Here is a 17,366-nt window from a genome sequence, read left to right as displayed (position 1 = left end):
CCAATGATGATGAGTAGGTTAATTTTAGTATCCTTTGATGAATTTGTGGATTTACAAATATTTATTCTTTTAGCCCATTGCTCTCTAACAGATACTCAGATTGGCTGGTGAAAGACTCTTCAAGTTGGCTCTTACGTTTTCCTGACTTGACCTTAATTGCCCTTGATTGCTTCTTTGCTTTTTGGAATGATAAGACACTCCAGAATCATGTAAATGTCCTGATCCAGACCTGGAATCAGGCGTTTGTTTGAAGAAACTTGGTATTTGGAGACTACAGTCTGAGTGCTTGGTACTCACTGCTACTTGGTTTTTTAGTGAACAGTTCCAGGAAATGAGTTTCTGGTTTTCTTTAATACCTAGGCACTATGCTTGGCATTTAGATAAACAGATATAAAACATAGTCCCTGCTTTGTAAATGATTAAAGCATAGTGTTCAGTTCAGTCACTCAGTTGTGTCCAACTCTTTGCAACCCCACGGACTGCAGGACGCCAGGCTTCCCTGTCCATCACCAACTCCTGGAGTTTACCCCAACTCATGTCCATTGAGTCGGTGATGCCATCCAACCATCTCATCCTCTGTCATCCCCTTCTCCTGCCCTCATTCTTCTTCTTCATTCGGCATCAGGGTCTTTTCCGGTGAGTCGATTCTTTGCATCAGGTGGCCAAAGTATTGGTGTTTCAGCTTCAACATCAGTCCTTTCAATGATTAGACAGGACTGATTTCCTTTAGGATGTTGTAAGTACTAAAATATGTTGGGCTTTTGGTATAAAAGTTCATAGGAGGTCACTTCACGTAGAAGGAAGATGGGTCTCTAGGAAATCCTCCTCAAGGCAATGACATTTGATGTCAGCTTTGAGGAATAAAGTGAAGTGAAGGTATTATACTTTTGGAAACTGTCTGTTTAGAATATATATGTGGTGTGCATTTATCTTTACACCAGTACGAGCCTCTGTTTCTTATTCTACAAATTTATAACATCAGTATATATTTTGCTTCTTAAGATTTTCTCTGTCAATAACATTACTACAGGAAGCATTACTGTGTGTTTACTCTTGTGCATTTGACCTTGTATTTTAATAGGACAAAATTCCTAGAAGGGAAATGGCCATGTTTAAGAATGTGTGTATGTCTGTCAGTCATGTCTGACTCATCTCCAGACTCATGGACTGTAGCTCGCCAGGCTCCTCTATCCGTGGAGTTTTCCAGGCAAGAAATACTGGAGTGGGTAGCCATTCCCTCTCCTGGGTAACTTTCTGACTCAGGGATCAAACCTGTATCTCTTGAATTGCAGGCAGATTCTTTACCATCTGAGCCACCAGGGAAGCCCTGTGTTTAAGAGTGCTGCTGCTGCTAAGTCGTTCAGTTTTGTCCGACTCTGTGCGACCCCAGAGACGGCAGCCCACCAGGCTCCCCCGTCCCTGAGATTCTCCAGGCAAGAACACTGGAGTCGGTTGCCATTTCCTTCTCCAGTGCATGAAAGTGAAAAGTGAAAGTGAAGTCGCTCAGTCGTGTCTGACTCTTCTCGACTCCATGTTCCTCCAGGTTCCTCCATCCATGGGATTTTCCAGGCAAGAGTACTGGAGTGGGGTGCCATTTCCTTCTCCAGTGTTTAAGAGTAGATATATGTTAAAAGTTGTTGTAGGTTCTACCAAATTGTCATCAGAAAAGTTGATAGCAATTCACAGCTTTTACCAGTGGTAGGCTAGTGACAGTTTCTTCACACTCAATAGTGTGTCTTTTAAAACTAAATTATTTTAATTTATTTTAGTGTCATATTGTGTTGATTCTTGCTCAGAATATCAGGAAGTTAATCTAAATCTGTTTACCTCTTGAAAGTATGGAATTAAAATGTGACATTTAAAATTTAATATATTTTCACTTTTGGAACCTAGAAATTCATTTTATAATGGAGCTTTGTAGTTCTTTACTATGGATTAATAATTATCTGTGTTTTGAAAAGTAATTGAAAGTCAGACTACCAAGAAATCATATACCCTGCTTCTGATCACTTGCAGGAAAAAAAAACTTCCTGATGTCACATTTCTCTCTCTTTTCTTTTTTTGAAATGTGATTTAGAGATATGGGTTAGAAAAAGAACATTTTTAAAGTAGTTTGGGAGATTTCTAATTCTATCGGACTTTTTCTACTCTTGTTTAACATTATTACCTCCATTTATGGTGGCCACTTGTGTGATCCATGAAAATGTTATTGTTCAATCCTTCAGACCCCATGGACTGCAGCGCTTCAGGCTTCCCTGTCCTTCATTATCTCTCACTTCAGTTCAGTCACTCAGTCGTGTCCAACTCTTTGTGACCCCATGGACCATGGGGTATGAACCATGAACCATGGCCTAGCACACTAGGCCTCCCTGTCCATCACCAACTCCCAGAGTTTACCCCAACTCATGTCCATTGAGTTGGTGATGCCATCCAACCATCTCATCCCCTGTCATCCCCTTTTCCTCCTGTCCTCAATCTTTCCCAACATCAGGGTCTTTTCCAATGAGTCAGCTCTTCACATCAGGTGGCCAAAGTATTGGAGTTTCAGCTTCAACATCAGTCCTTCCAGTGAACACCCAGGACTGATCTCCTTTAGGATGGATTGGTTACAGAGATTGCTCAAATTCATGTCCATTGAGTCAGTATGCTATCTAATTATCTCATCCTCTGCCACCCTCTTCTCCTTTTGCCTTCAATCTTTCTCAGCATCATGGTCTTTTCCAGTGGGTCACCTCTTTGCATCAGGTGGCCATCTGCTTTTATTGAAGGATAAACCACAAATCAATTTATGTATGAAAGCAGAACATTTATGCTTTTTCCTTTTAGGTACTATTTAAATAATTTGTACTTTCTGAAATTATGTTTTGTTCCCTTCTACTTAAAAATAGTCTGTGAGTCCTACATAGATATCAGTCTGAAGAAGTGAAGTGCAGTCACTCAGTTGTGTCCGACTCTTTGCGACCCCATGGACTGTAGCCTATCAGGCTCCTTCGTCCATGGGATTTTCCAGGCAAGAGTGCTGGAGTGGATTGCCATTTCCTTCTCCAGGGGATCTTCCCGACCCAGGAATCGAACCCGGGGGTCTCCTGCATTGCAGGCAGATGCTTTACTGTCTGAGCCACCAGGGAAGCAGGAGATACCAGTCTACATTTTAATGTTATTTAAATTTTCCTGTTATAAATGTATAATTTTATCAGGTTACCGTACCCAGAGAACTTTCTTAAATTATCAATGGTGTTGAAAAAAGAAGATAAGGAAAAAAATAAGAAAAGAAGGGAGAGAAATCCATGCAATTTTAATCCATGGTCCTTTTTTCCTCCGTTAAATAAGGAAGCTAATACTTTTATCTGACACTGCTCTCGAAGATGCAGCTGTTTTCTAGATTTACATTTTAGTTAGAATCACAGTTTTAAAACAAAGTGAAGACTTTAATTTTAGAGTTATTCAGGCAGTACTGTGGTGAGTTACTTGTCTGAGTTATTTTTAATTATTTAGATCCTCCCGCCCCCGGATTTTGGACTCAACCACTTCCAGCTTGGTGTATAAAAGTGTAATTTGTTTTGCTTTTTCTTACATTTTAAATGCTTATTTTCATTTACTAATTAGTGTTAAAAATGATCTTTTAACTTGTTATTGTAGATGAAAACCTCCCTTCTTGATTAACGTCATCAGACTTGGTATTTGAAGCAACCTTTTTATTTGGAAATTAAGGTTGCCTTTCAAAGAAAAAGTAATGATTACTTCACGTATTATTTAAAAATAAAATCTCTATTAGGGCAAGGAATTTCTGCTAAGTTGGATTTTTTTTTTTTCTTTTTTAGTTTAGAATAAGTTCTCTTTTGTGGTGACACATAGCTGTTTCTGAAGTTGGCAAGAAAACTTCCTCTGGGGACTCTCAAAGGGAGTGTTGTGGCAGCTCTCTGATTCAGCTGCTTAGAAAGCTCTCTGAAAGTTGCCTTATTTGTCTGGAAAGAGTCTGGAGCCCAAACCTGTTTTTTCCACCGAGGAGGATTGTAGCTCTAAGCTCTGTCGAAAACAACCATGGAAGATTCTGTGATGATAGTGTGAAATGCAGCAGTACCAAGGCATAAATTTAAATTGTGTACTCCAAAGCAAATTTTCAGACCCAGTTAAAAAAAAAAAAAGCGGGGGGAGGGGAGAGAGGGAAGCCTTTCCAGTATGGATAGGTCTTGGCAGTATTTATATTGATATCCAGGTGGCGCTAGTGGTAAAGAACCCGCCTGCCAGTATAGGAGATACAAGAGATGCAGGTTTGGGAAGAGATGCTTGGGTTGGGAAGACCCCCTGGAGGAGGACATGGCAACCCACTCCAGGATTCTTGCCTGGAGAATCCCATGGACACGGGAGTCTGGCAGGCTGCAGTCCATGGGGCCGCAGAGTCAGACACGACTGAAGTGACTTAGTGCACACACATATTGATATCCACCTTCCTCAGAGACCTAGAAAAAGGAAAGGAAAAAAGGGAGCCTCTCCTTTTCTTACTAGACAGTCCACAACCAAGCTGAGTACAATGTGAGAGTCAGTATACAAGAAAAAGGAGGGTCAAGAGTATTGGTACAGATTCCTTCTTATTAAAAAATGAAGTTTCGGGTCTTTGTATAATGTGTTAAGTGAATACTGATTATCTCATATTAAAAGATTACATATAAATATTGAAGTGCAGTATGAAATTATTTTGAATCAGATTAAGTGTAATGGAGGAAAGACTCATTAACTAAAAATAGTTGTAGGACTTCTGGGGCTCCAGTGGTTAAGACTTCCCACTTCAAATGCAGGGGACAGGGACACGGGTTTGATCCCTGATGGGGGAACTAAGATCCCACGTTATGTGTGGTCTGACCTACCCCCCACTCAAAGAAGTGACTGAACTATTAAAAGAAAAATTTGAGGAAAAAGAGGAACAGTAATAGTAAAACAGATGAGAAAGGTAATAGAAAAGATGGACATGGAGAAGTTAAGGAAAAGAGTAATTCCAGTTTTCTCTGCCTAGGGACTCAGTTCCCTGCTAACACATCCACCCTCAGCTCTCACCACTTCATTTCCTCTCTGTCCCCAAACTGCCCCCCACCCCCCCAGTGCCATTAAGTGCTCTGAGCTTCAGTCATACTGCACTGAATTTCTCTCATTTCTTCAAATGTGACAAGTTCTCCCAAGCTTTCCATTTTTTATGTTTACTTGAAGCCACTGATACTATTTGGCTTCACAAGTGAGTCAGTGGTAAAGAATTTGCCTGCCAATGCAAGAGACACAAGTTCCATTCCTGGGTTGGGAAGATCCTCCGGAGAAGGATATGGCAACCTGCTGCAGTATTCTTGCCTGGAAAATTCCATGGACAGAGGAGCCTGGCAAGCCACAGTCAATGGGGCCACAGAGAGTCAGGTGTGTTGGAGCGCGTGCATGCGCGCGCGCACACACACACACACACACACACACACACGACTTTAATACTCTGTTGAATAGAAGTGGTGAGAGTGGGTATCTTTGTCTTATTGCAGATTTTGCTGGGAAGGCTTTCAGCTTCTTACTGTTGAGTATTATGTTGACTGTGGGTTTGTCGTGAATAGCTTTTATTATGTTGAGATATGTTTCCTCTATACCCACTTTGGTAAGAGTTTTTCTCATGAATGGATGTTGAATTTATCAAATGCTTTTTCTACATTATGATAACCAAGTGGTTTTTGTCTTTTCTTTTGTTGATGTGGTGTATCCCATTGATTAATTTGTGTATACTGAATCATCCTTGTGACCCTGGAATGAATCCAGCTTGGTCATGGTATCTAATCTTTTTTATGTGTTGTTGGATTTGGTTTGCTAATATTTTGTTGAAGATTTTTGCATCTATATTCATGAAAGATATTGGCCTGTAGTTTTCTTATTTGATAGTGTCTTTGGTTTTCATTTGAGGGTGATGGAGGCTTCCTAGAGTGCCTTTGGTGGCTTCATAGAATGTGTTCCCCTCTCTTCAATCTTTAGAAAGAGTTTGGGAAGTATCAGTATAAGTTCTTTGTATATATTGTAGAATTCCTCTGGGAAGCATTTTAAACTGTTCCAGAAACAATCACTTACTCTGGCATTCTAGAGGGAGTTAATTATACTGCTTTATAACACTTGCTGTGTTATGCTTAGTTACATATATCATGTACATTTCTGCTTTTCTTTTTAGTTACATGAGGTGTAGATACCCTGTGATTTGGAATCACAGGATGATTTTTAACTGTCAGAAGGTAATTGTAGGGAAGCAGCTTAGCAGCTTTTCTCACCTATGACTTTCTCTATTGCTTGAGTGCTTTTTAAAAAGCAGAGACATTTCTTTGCTGACAAAGGTCTATATAGTCAAAGCTATGGTTTTTCCAGTTGTCATGTATGGATGTGAAAGTTGGACTGTAAAGAAGGCTGAGCACCGAAGAATTGATGCATTTGAACTGTGATGTTGGAGAAAACTCTTGACAGTCCCTTGGATTGCAAGGAGATCAAACCTGTCAATCCTAAAGGACATCAGTCCAAAATATTCATTGATTGGTAGGACTGGTGCTGAAGCTGAAGCTCCAATACTTTGGCCACCTGATGCGAAGACTGACTGATTAGAAAGACCCTGATGCTGGGAAAGATGTGAGGGCAGGAGGAGAAGGGGATGACAGAGGATGAGATGGTTGGATGGCATCACTGACTTGATAGACATGAGTCTAAGCAAGCTCTGGCAGATTGTGATGGATAGAGAAGCCTGGTTTGCTGCAGTCCATGGGGTTGCAAAGAGTGGGACATGACTGAGCGACTGAACTGAATTTTTTTATTATGTTGCCTTTATAGTTTTTCAATCTACAGTATACCTAGAGTATTCATGTGGATTCTGTATGTACTGTCTGCCTTTTGTAGCCACAGGTTCTGCATCCATGGATTCAACCAACCTAGGATCAAAAATACTCAGGAAAAAAAAATTCCAGAAAGTTCCCCAAAGCAAAATTTGAATACGCTGCAGTGGCAACTATTTTTATAGCATTTGCTTTGTATTAGGTGTTATAAGTAATCTAGACATGACTTAAAGTATATGAGAGGATGCATATAGGTTATATTCAAATATGATGACACTTTCTATGAGGGATTTGACTTGAGTATTTTTGGAGTTTGGTATCTGTGGGGTTCTGGAATCAGCCCTCTATGGAAAAAGGGGTGGCTGTATACCCATGCTCTATACCAGAGATATGCAGAAGGTTCTGAAGAAGTCTTTAGGGGAGTGAGGAGGAATGTTGTTCTGAATTTTAAAAAAGTCTAAGGCACCTTTCCTGCAAAGTTTTACTTCGGTTTTCTTGTTGCTCCCTGCACTGCTGTCTTTGTTCAAATCGTCAATTTGTGAAAGTGGCCTTGTTTTTGTTAAAATTACTCCGTACATTTTTTCAGCGTTATTAGTTCACAGTACTTCAGGAAACTGTTAGCATTTGGGGGTGGGTCCGAAGAATTCTGGATATATTAGCACTATGTTTATTTCTATAGAATTGAGCGAGATAACACAACTTAGAAGTTAATGAGAAAGACAAAAAGAAATTGATATTAAAAATAGATATCATAGCTTTGGAAGGTGCTAGATCACCAGTTCTTTTTCTGAAAAATTGTTAATGGAAAGAATCAAGAATTTATATTGTTTTTCCTGTGTAAACTGAGTTTCATGGTAACTACATAGTTATTTAAGGAAACTCCTTATTAGAAGAATTCCAGATAATAGATGCAGATGGAATAAAATGATAGTATTAGCGTATCACCTTTAGGCAACCCCTAAATAAATAATGGAGAATGATCACTGGGTAAATCAGGCTGGCAACACTTGAATGTAATAATCAATTTGAACATCACTTTATAGGTGGGACAACCAGATTTTATGTGTGTTCTAATGTGATATATTAGGCAAGTGCGTGTATCACCTATAGTGTTCTTGCCAAATATTTGAAAATGAATCATGTCTCTAGATCTCACCAGTTCACAGGAAATATGGGGAACTGGCTGCTGCTGCTGCTGCTAAGTCACGTCAGTCGTGTCTGACTCTGTGCAACCCCATAGACGGCAGCCCACCAGGCTCCCTCGTCCCTGGGATTCTCCTGGCAAGAACACTGGAGTGGGTTGCCATTTCCTTCTCCAATGCATGAAAGTGAAAAGTGAAAGTGAAGTCGCTCAGTCATGTCCGACTCGTAGCGACCCCATGGACTTCAGCCTTCCAGGCTCCTTCATCCATGGGATTTTCCAGGCAAGAGTATTGGAGTGGGGTGCCATTGCCTGGTCCGTGGGGAAATGGAGGAATACTTTAATGCCATAAGGAAATAGTCACCTAAGTTTAGAATATGAGAAATTCTACAAGACAAATGACTTGTTACAGATTAAATGAGATTTGAAGAGATGTATCAGTCAGATAACAGTGTGTGGTTCTTGTTTCTTTCCTGGTTTAGACAAACAAGTAGTAAAAGTTCCACTTGAAAGAGGATTGAAATTTGAACCTGAACTATGTATTAGATAATACTGAGAAATTATTGCTAATTTTGTCAGATGAGTTAATGGAATTATAGTGTCAGACTTTAAAGAAAAGTCTTTAACTGATGGTGGTATATTCTTTACTATGTATAGGTGAAAAGATATGGTATCTGCGATTTGCTCTAAAGTCCTCCAAGCCCCTCCACCCCCAAAGAAAAAGAAATGAGAGGAAAGAGATACGCAATATTGTTAACTTGCATGACCATTCATTCTACAGTTATCTCCTTACTTACATACATGTTTGGAAATTTTCAGAACCAAAGGTTGAAAAGAATTAACCTAAAATTTGTGTGGCATAACGATTTCTAGCAGCCAACATAGAAAACTAGGTCAGTAACATAATTAATAGCACCTGTTAGAGAAGGAAATTGCAACCCGCTCCAGTATTCTTGCCTGGAGAATCCCACGGACAGAAGAGCCTGGCAGGCTACAGTCCATGGGGTCACAAGGGTCTGACACGACTTAGCAGCTAAACCACCACGACCATACAGTGAAATGGGCTTCCCTGGGGGCTCAGCTGGTAAAGAATCTGCCTGCAGTGTAGGAGATTCAGGTTCAATCCCTCAGTCAGGAAGCTCTCCTGGAAAAGGAAGTGGCAACCCACTCCGGTATTCTTGCCTGGGAAATCCCATGGACAAGGGAGCCTGGGAGGCTACTCTCCATGAGGTCGTAGAGAGTCGGACACGACTTACTGACCAAACCACCGCCACTATACAGTAAAAACAAAGCAACTGCTGGGAAGAAGCACAACTCTTCCTAATATTTATTAAGAACACAAAGTTTTCCTTGACAGTGTTCTTGAGGACACTATGTAATGTAGTGTGAAAAGCATTTTAAACCCCATCGCTTCAGGAAATGAAGTCAGTTTTTTATAGCATTCCGCAAAATGGCCAGTGGAATCCCATCCATGATTAATTCCAGTGAAATCAGCTTTGTGGGGAGCCAATATGATAAATTCTAAGAGCCTCACTCCCTGGTAGAATTCATTAGAGATCTTCCCATCTTGATCCATCCTCCCCTCCATTTCTGTAATGACTTCTTCCTCTAACCCTCTGTTGCAGATTAGTTAGTATAACAGATAAAAGAGAAATTTCGTTATAGCTGGAACTGTTGGCCAAAAGAATTTGACTGAATTTTGTTTTCTATGGTTTGTTTCCAAAATAAGTATTTCTTAAAATGTCAAATGTCTTAATTGTTTAAAATACCATAGTCATCTATTTCCTTAGAGATTTTGATGATAACCCCTGTCTCCCAAGTTTTCGAGTAGCTAATGCATTATATGAAGCATCTGCAGGTAGTTCTCCATAAAAACACTGTTTTGTGTGAAGCTTTCCCCAAGTATTGAGCAGCAGTGAATTGAGATTCTATTTGCTGGCAGCTCACTGAAATACAGATCCTCTGTGTTATGGATGGAGAAGGCAGTGGCACCGCACTCCAGTACTCTTGCCTGGAAAATCCCATGGACAGAGGAGCCTGGTAGGCTGCAGTCCATGGGGTCGCCAAGAGTCGGGCACAACTGAGCTACTTCACTTTCACTTTTCACTTTCATACATTGGAGAAGGAAATGGCAGCCCACTCCAGTGTTCTTGCCTGGAGAATCCCAGGGACGGGGGAGCCTAGTGGGCTGCCGTCTATGGGGTCGCACAGAGTTGGACACGACTGAAGTGACTTAGCAGTAGCAGTGTGTTATGGATTAAATCTGAACCATTGTTCAGTGAAGCTTGTGCTAAGGTTCACATTCTTTGGTGAAAATTGATGCCTAACAAGAATAGGACATTTCCTGCAATTCAAGATGAGCCATGGTTAAAGCCAAGATTCTTCAGAAAAGAATTTTAATTACTGGATTGCTTTTCTGTTAGCATGCGTTGCTTGCTCAGTCGTGTCTAACTCTCTTAACTCCATGGACTGTAGCCTTTGGACTCTGTCCATGGAATTCTCCAGGCAAGAATACTGGAGTGGGTAGCTATTCCCTTCTCCAGGGGATCTTCCAGACCCCAGGGATTGAACCTGGGTCTTCAGAGAAGCCCACTTTTCTATTGCTATATAATAAATTGCCGCAGCAGCTTAAAATAACAGATGCATTATCACGAGTTTCCATGACCAGGAGTCTGGGTAAAGTTTAAGCCGAGTCCCCTGCTCAGGGACTGAGGAGGCTGGAAATCAGAAGGGTTGTCTAGGGCTGGGATATCACTGAGGCTCTGGATGTTCTTCCAAGTTCCAAGTCCACGGGTTCTTTGGCCAAATTCATTTCCTTCCACCTGTAGAACACAGGCCAACTCGCATTTTCATAGCTGGCGAGAAAGTCTTTGATGTCTGGGCCTTCTTTTAAAGGGCTTACCTTTTCAGGCCAACCTGGGAAGAATCTTCCTTTTGATTAAAGCCGCCATTAGGGACCTTAATTACATCCACAAAGTATTTTCACCTTTGCCATTTACAACAACATAATTGTGGCAGTGATATTCCATCACCTTTGCTATATTTCATTGGTTAAAAATAAGTTGCGAGTCCTACCCACACTCAGGGGAGAGATGGTTGTACAAGAACATGAGTCATTGAGGGTCATAGTAGAATTTTGCCTACCAGTGTTACACTGTCACCCACTATAAAAAATTTAAAAAGCTTACTTACTGTTACGAAGACAATATTAATGGAGCTTGAAGCACAACAGTATAGTCACCCATAATCCTGCCAGCCGATGAATCAAAATGTTTCCCTTTGGCTGTGTGCAGACATTAATTTTATAAGGATCTTATAGAGCAGAGAAATAATTTTCTATTGCTTTCCATTTAGGAAAAACATTTATTATTTACATAATATTTATTATCTGCCACTTGTCTCAGGTTAATTGAGGTACAGTTCACAAACAGTAAAAAATCATTGTTCTCTGTGTATAGTTCTAAGAATTCTGGTAAGCACATGTATATGTGTAACCACCATCACAATAAAGATGTAAAATATTATCTTGTGCCATTGATAAGACCAGCCTTCCCCCCATGTCCTAGACCTTGACAATTACTGGTCTGTTTCCTGTCCCTGTAGTTTTGCATTTTCAAGAATGTTGAGTAAACGGGCTCCTACACTTCAGAGTCTTTTGGGTTTGGTTGGTTTCCGTTAGTATAATGCATCTGAGCTTGTATAGTAAAGGAATAACATTCCTGAGGCATCATAAAAATACATGTTTTATCTTTGTCCCTGGTTCCTGGTCTAGAATTCTAAAAACTCTTGAAAGAAACACACTCATAAGCTTTTTTAAACCATGCCTGACTTTATGCACTCTTGGGCCCCTTGATAGCTTCAGGTTGGGGGCTGGTTGTCAGAGGAACCAACAATGTGATTAGAGGTTAGAACTTTCGCTTCCGTCCCTGGACCTCCAAGGAGGGAGAGGGTTTGGAGATTGAGTTCAGTTATCAGTGGCCCATGATTTCATGAATCACTTCTACTAATTAATAGTAGAGCCTACATAAAGACCTTTAAACTGTGGGGCTCAGAGGGCATCAGATTTGAGAAACATGTTCACTTGCTAATAAGGTGGCACACTCAGACTCTGTGGAGACAGAAGCTCCTATGCTCAGGACCCACTGGACCTTGCCCTCTGTGCCTTTTTATCTGAGTAATCGCTCGTAACCTTTACAACAAACTGGTAAGTAAGTATTGTTTTCTCTGCAATTTGGTGACCCATTCTAACAGTTTAATGCACCTGAATGGGGGTGGAGTTTATGGGAGCCCCTTTGACCTTGTGGCCAAGCTGAACAGAAATGTGGGTAACCTGGGGACCCAGTACTTGGAACTGGCATTTGAAGTGAGGGCTGTCTAGCCTGGGGGAAGTCTAATGCTGACTTGAGTAGTTAATGTCAGAATTGAGATGAATTCTAGGACACCTAATTGGTGTCTGGAGAGTTGGAGAATTAGTTGGTGTGAGGAAAAAAACTTACAGATTTGATGTCAGAAGGATTTTGACTAAAAATAGCTCACTTGTACCCAAAGCTGCCTAGGGGTTGACCTTGTTCAGCTCCTGGGAGGTAACCTTTAAGCCCTGGAATGTCCTGCTTAATAAGGGTGTCTTTGTTTACCTGGGGGCCTTTGACCACCGTAGGTTGCTTATCCTGACAGTGTGGCTGTGTGTGGTATCAGCTTGACCTGTAGAGGAGCCGGAGACTAAAGTTAGCCATGCAGATAGTTAGCGCTACCTATGTGTCAGACCTCAGATAAAAATGCTAGACATTGAACCTCAGGTGAACTTACCTGGTTGCTCGTATTCATACATATTATCATAAGCTCTTGGGAGAAATAAGTGCTGTGAACCCAACTCCACTGGGTGGGGACAGCTGAAAGCTTGGTATCTTCTGGACTCTGCCTTATGCCCCTCTTCGCTTTAATGATTTTAATTTGTATCCATTTGCTGTATTAAACTATGACCCTGAGTAAAATGTCTTGTTTGAGTTTTATAACTCTCAGTTCAGTTCAGATCAGTAGCTCGGTCACATCCAACTCTTTGAGACCCCATGGACTACAGCACGCCAGGCCTCCATGTCCATCATCAACTCCCAGAGTTTACTCAGACTCATCTCCATTGAGTCAGTGATGCCATCCAACCATCTCATCCTCTGTCATTCCCTTCTCCTCCCGCTTCAATCTTGCCCAGCATCAGGGTCTTTTCCAGTGAGTCAGTTCTTCGCATCAGGTGACCAAACTATTGGCATTTCAGCTTTAGCATCAGTCCTTCCAATGAATATTCAGGACTGATTTCCTTTAGGATGGACTGGTTGGATCTCCTTGCAGTCCGAGGGACTCTCAAGAGTCTTCTCCAACACCACAGTTCAAAAGCATCAATTCTTTAGCACTCAGCTTTCTTTATATTCCAACTCTCATATTCATACATGACTACTGGAAAAACCATAGCTTTCACCAGACGGACCTTTGTAGGCAAAGTAATGTCTCTGCTTTTTAATATTCTGTCTAGGTAGGTTGGTCATAACTTTTCTTCCAAGGAGCAAGCCTCTTTTAATTTCATGGCTGCAGTCACCATCTGCAGTGATTTTGGAGCCCCCCAAAATAAAGTCAGACACTATTTCCACTGTTTCTCCATCTATTTCCCATGAAGTGATGGGACTGGATGCCATGATCTTCTTTTTCTGAATGTTGAGCTTTAAGCCAACTTTTCGCTCTCCTCTTTCACTTTCATCAAGAGGCTTTTAGCTCCTCTTCACTTTCTGCCATAATGGTGATGTCATCTGCGTATCTGAGATTATTCATATCTCTCCCAGCAATCTTGATTCCAGCTTGTGCTTCATCCAGTCTGGTATTTCTCATGATGTACTCTGCATATAAGTTAAATAAGCAGGGTGACAATATACAGCCTTGATGTACTCCTTTCCTGATTTAGAACCAGTCTGTTCCATGTCTAGTCCTAACTGTTGTTTCTTGACCTGCGTACAGATTTCTCAGGAGGCAGGTCAGATGGTCTGGTATTCCCATCTCGTGAAGAATTTTCCATGGTTTGTTGTGATCCACAGAGTCAACGGTTTTGGTGTAGTCAATAAAGCAGAAGCAGATGTTTTTCTGGAGCTCTCTTACTTTTTCGATGATCCAAAGGATGTCGGCAGTTTGATCTTTGGTTCTTCGGCCCTTTCTAAATCCAGTGTGAACATCTGGAAGTTCACAGTTCACATGCTGTTGAAGCCTGGCTTAGAGAATTTTGAGCATTACTTTCCTAGAGTGTGAGATGAGTGAAACTGTGCCGTCGTTTGAGCATTCTTTGGCATTGCCTTTCTTTGGGATTGGAATGAATACTGGCCTTTTCCAATTCTGTGGTCACTGCTGAGTTTTCCAAATTTACTGGCATATTGAGTGTGCACTTTTACAGCATCATCTTTTAGGATTTGAAGTGGCTCAGCTGGAATTCCATCACCTGCACTAGCTTTGTTCATAGTGATGCTTCCTAAGGCCCCCTTGACTTCACGTTCCAGGACGTCTGGCTCTACATGAGTGGTCACACCATCATTATCTGGGTAATGAAGATCTTTTTTATATAGTTCTTCTGTGTATTCTTGCCACCTCTTCTTAATATTTTCTGCTTCTGTTAGATCCATACCATTTCTGTTCTTTATTGTGCCCAGCTTTGCATGAAAAGTTTCCTTGGTATTTATTTTTCTTGAAGAGATCTCTAGTCTTTCCCATTCTATTGTTTTCCTCTATCTTTGCACTAATCACTGAGGAAAGCTTTCTTATCTCTTTGCTGTTCTTGGGAACTCTGCATTCAAATGGGTATATCTTTCCTTTTCTCCTTTACCTTTCTCTGCTTCCCTGATAGCTCAGTTCAGTTCAGTTGCTCAATCGTGTCCGACTCTTTGCGACCCCATGAATCGCAGCACACTAGGCCTCCCTGTCCATCACCATCTCCCGGAGTTTACTCAGACTCATGTCCATCGAGTCCGTGATGCCATCCAGCCATCTCATCCTCTGTCGTCCCCTTCTCCTCCTGCCCCCAATCCCTCCCAGCATCAGAGTCTTTTCCAATGAGTCAACTCTTCGCATGAGGTAGCCAAAGTACTGGAGTTTCAGCTTCAGCATCATTCCCTCCAAAGAAACCCCAGGGTTGATCTCCTTCAGAATGGACTGGTTGGATCTCCTTACAAAATCCACCTGCAATATGGGAGACCTGGGTTCAATCCCTGGGTTGGGAAGATCCCCCTGGAGAAGGGAAAGGCTACCCACTCCAGTATTCTGGCCTGGAGAATTCCGTGGACTGTATAGTCTACAGGGTTGCAAAGAGTCAGACATGACTGAGTGGCTTTCACTTCACTTACTCTCTTCTTTTCATAGCTGTTTGTAAGGCCTTCTCAGAAAACTGTTTTGCTTTTTTGCGTTTCTTTTTCTTGATCACTGCCTCTTGTACAGTGTCACAAACCTCTGTCTATAGTTTTTCAGGCACTCTATCAGATCTAATCCCTTGAATCTCTTCGTCACTTCCAGTGTATAGTCGTAAGGGATTTGATTTAGGTCATACCTGAATGGTCTAGCAGTTTTCCCTACTTTCTTCAATTTAAGTCTGAATTTGGCAGTAGGAGTTCATGATCTGAGCCACAGTCAGCTCCTGGTCTTGTTTTTGCTGACTGCATAGAGCTTCTCCATCTTTGGCTGCAAAGAATATAATCAATCTGATTTCAGTATTGACCATCTGGTGATGTCCATGTGCAGTCTTTGTTTATTTTTTTGGGTATCAAATAATCCTTTATTTTTCTTTTTCCTTTGCCATTCTTACCTAACTAGGCACTCCACCGCACCACTGTTGATGTCGTCTATGATGTCATGAGGGTGGCGGCCATCAGCATTGCAGCCTACAGACTGGGAGGTCCCCAGGATTTCTTTAATGGTTCCAGAAGGTTCTCTAGCTAGAGACCGATGCTGCATCTGCCAGGCCGTGTTGACAATCTCATCAAAAGTGATGTTTCCACTGTGCTTAATGTTTTTCTGCTTCTTTCTGTCTCTTGGTGGTTCCTTGAGGGCTTTGATGATCAGGGCAGAGGCAGAAGGTACCACCTCAGTCTGGGCCTGTCTGTTCTGAACCATCATTTTTACTGTAATCCTCAGACCCTTCCGATCACCAGTTGCCTTGGTGATGTCATCACCAACCTTTTTAGAGACAGACCCAGGGGGCCCATCTTGGGGGCCAGGGCAGACATGGCACTGAGTTCCCCACCGGTGCACCTCAGGTACCCGACTTTGATCTCGTTGGGGTCGAACTTAGGTGGCATGGTGGAGGCGGCTGCTGTCGGATGAACCCGGATTCGGGACAGCTGAAGAAAGATGCACCTTGACCTCCTTGACCTCCTCCGAGCCAAAAGCAGAGTCTTCTCTTGTGTTGTTGGAAGAGGGTGTTTGCAAGACCATTCTATTGTTTTCCTCTGATTCTTTGCACTGATCACTGAGGAAATCGTTATTATCTTGGCAAAACTCTGTTAACCTTTGCTGTGCTTCATTCTGTACTCCAAGGCCAAATTTTCATGTTACTCCAGGCATTTCTTGACTTCCTACTTTTGTATTCCAGTCCCCTGTAATGAAAAGAACATCTTTTTGGGTGTTAGTTCTGAAAGTCTTGTAGGTCTTCATTGAACTGTTCAGCTTCAGCTTTTTCAGCGTTACTGGTTGGGGCATAGACTTGTATTACTGTGATATTGAATGGTTTGCCTTGGAAACAAACAGATCATTCTGTTGTTTTTAAGATCGCATCCAACAACTGCGTTTTGGACTCTTGTTGACTATGATGGCTACTCCTTTTCTTATAAGGGATTCTTGCCCACAGTAGTAGATATAATGGTTATCTGAGTTGAATTCACCCATTCCAGTCCATTTTAGTTCGCTGATGTCAACATTCACTCTTGCCATTTCCTGTTTGACCACTTCCAATTTGCCTTGATTCATGGACCTAACATTCCAGGTTCCCATAGGTCTCGTGAATCATTGAACCTGTAGATGCCTTGGGGACCCTGAACTGCAGAGATTCGTTCATATCATCTCATATATACTGCTGAGTGGCTTTGTGGAGTTTCTTCATTCTCCAGCTGAGCTGGTTGTTTCTAGCTTTTGGAAATTACAAATAAAACTGCTATAAACATCTGAGAACAGATTTTTATGTGAACATAGATTTTTATTTCACAAATGCCCAAGTGATAGTTGAATTATATGAAAAGTTTAACTTTATAAGAAACTACCAAACAAATTTGGAAAGTGGTTGTACCATTTTGTATTATTCCTCCCAGCTACTATTGGATGAAAGTTCTAATTGCTCCTCATCTTCCTCAATGTTTGGTATTGTCAGTTTTCATTTTCTT

The 17,366-nt window shown here is 41.4% G+C and overlaps 1 protein-coding gene and 1 pseudogene across 1 annotated transcript in view; one reads left to right on the top strand and one right to left on the bottom strand.

Annotated features, from left to right (window-relative positions):
• JMJD1C (jumonji domain containing 1C) overlaps nucleotides 1–17,366 on the top strand; it is a 321,244-nt gene that overhangs the window by 16,663 nt on the left and 287,215 nt on the right. The window lies entirely within an intron of this gene.
• Nucleotides 15,793–16,304, bottom strand: LOC101122076 (large ribosomal subunit protein uL11-like; annotated as a pseudogene).

Source organism: Ovis aries, chromosome 25 (assembly GCF_016772045.2).
Source record: "Ovis aries strain OAR_USU_Benz2616 breed Rambouillet chromosome 25, ARS-UI_Ramb_v3.0, whole genome shotgun sequence".
NCBI classification, from domain to species: Eukaryota; Metazoa; Chordata; class Mammalia; order Artiodactyla; family Bovidae; genus Ovis; species Ovis aries.
The sequence above is the reverse complement of the archived record's forward strand: the minus strand, read 5'-3'. Positions and strand labels throughout refer to the sequence as shown.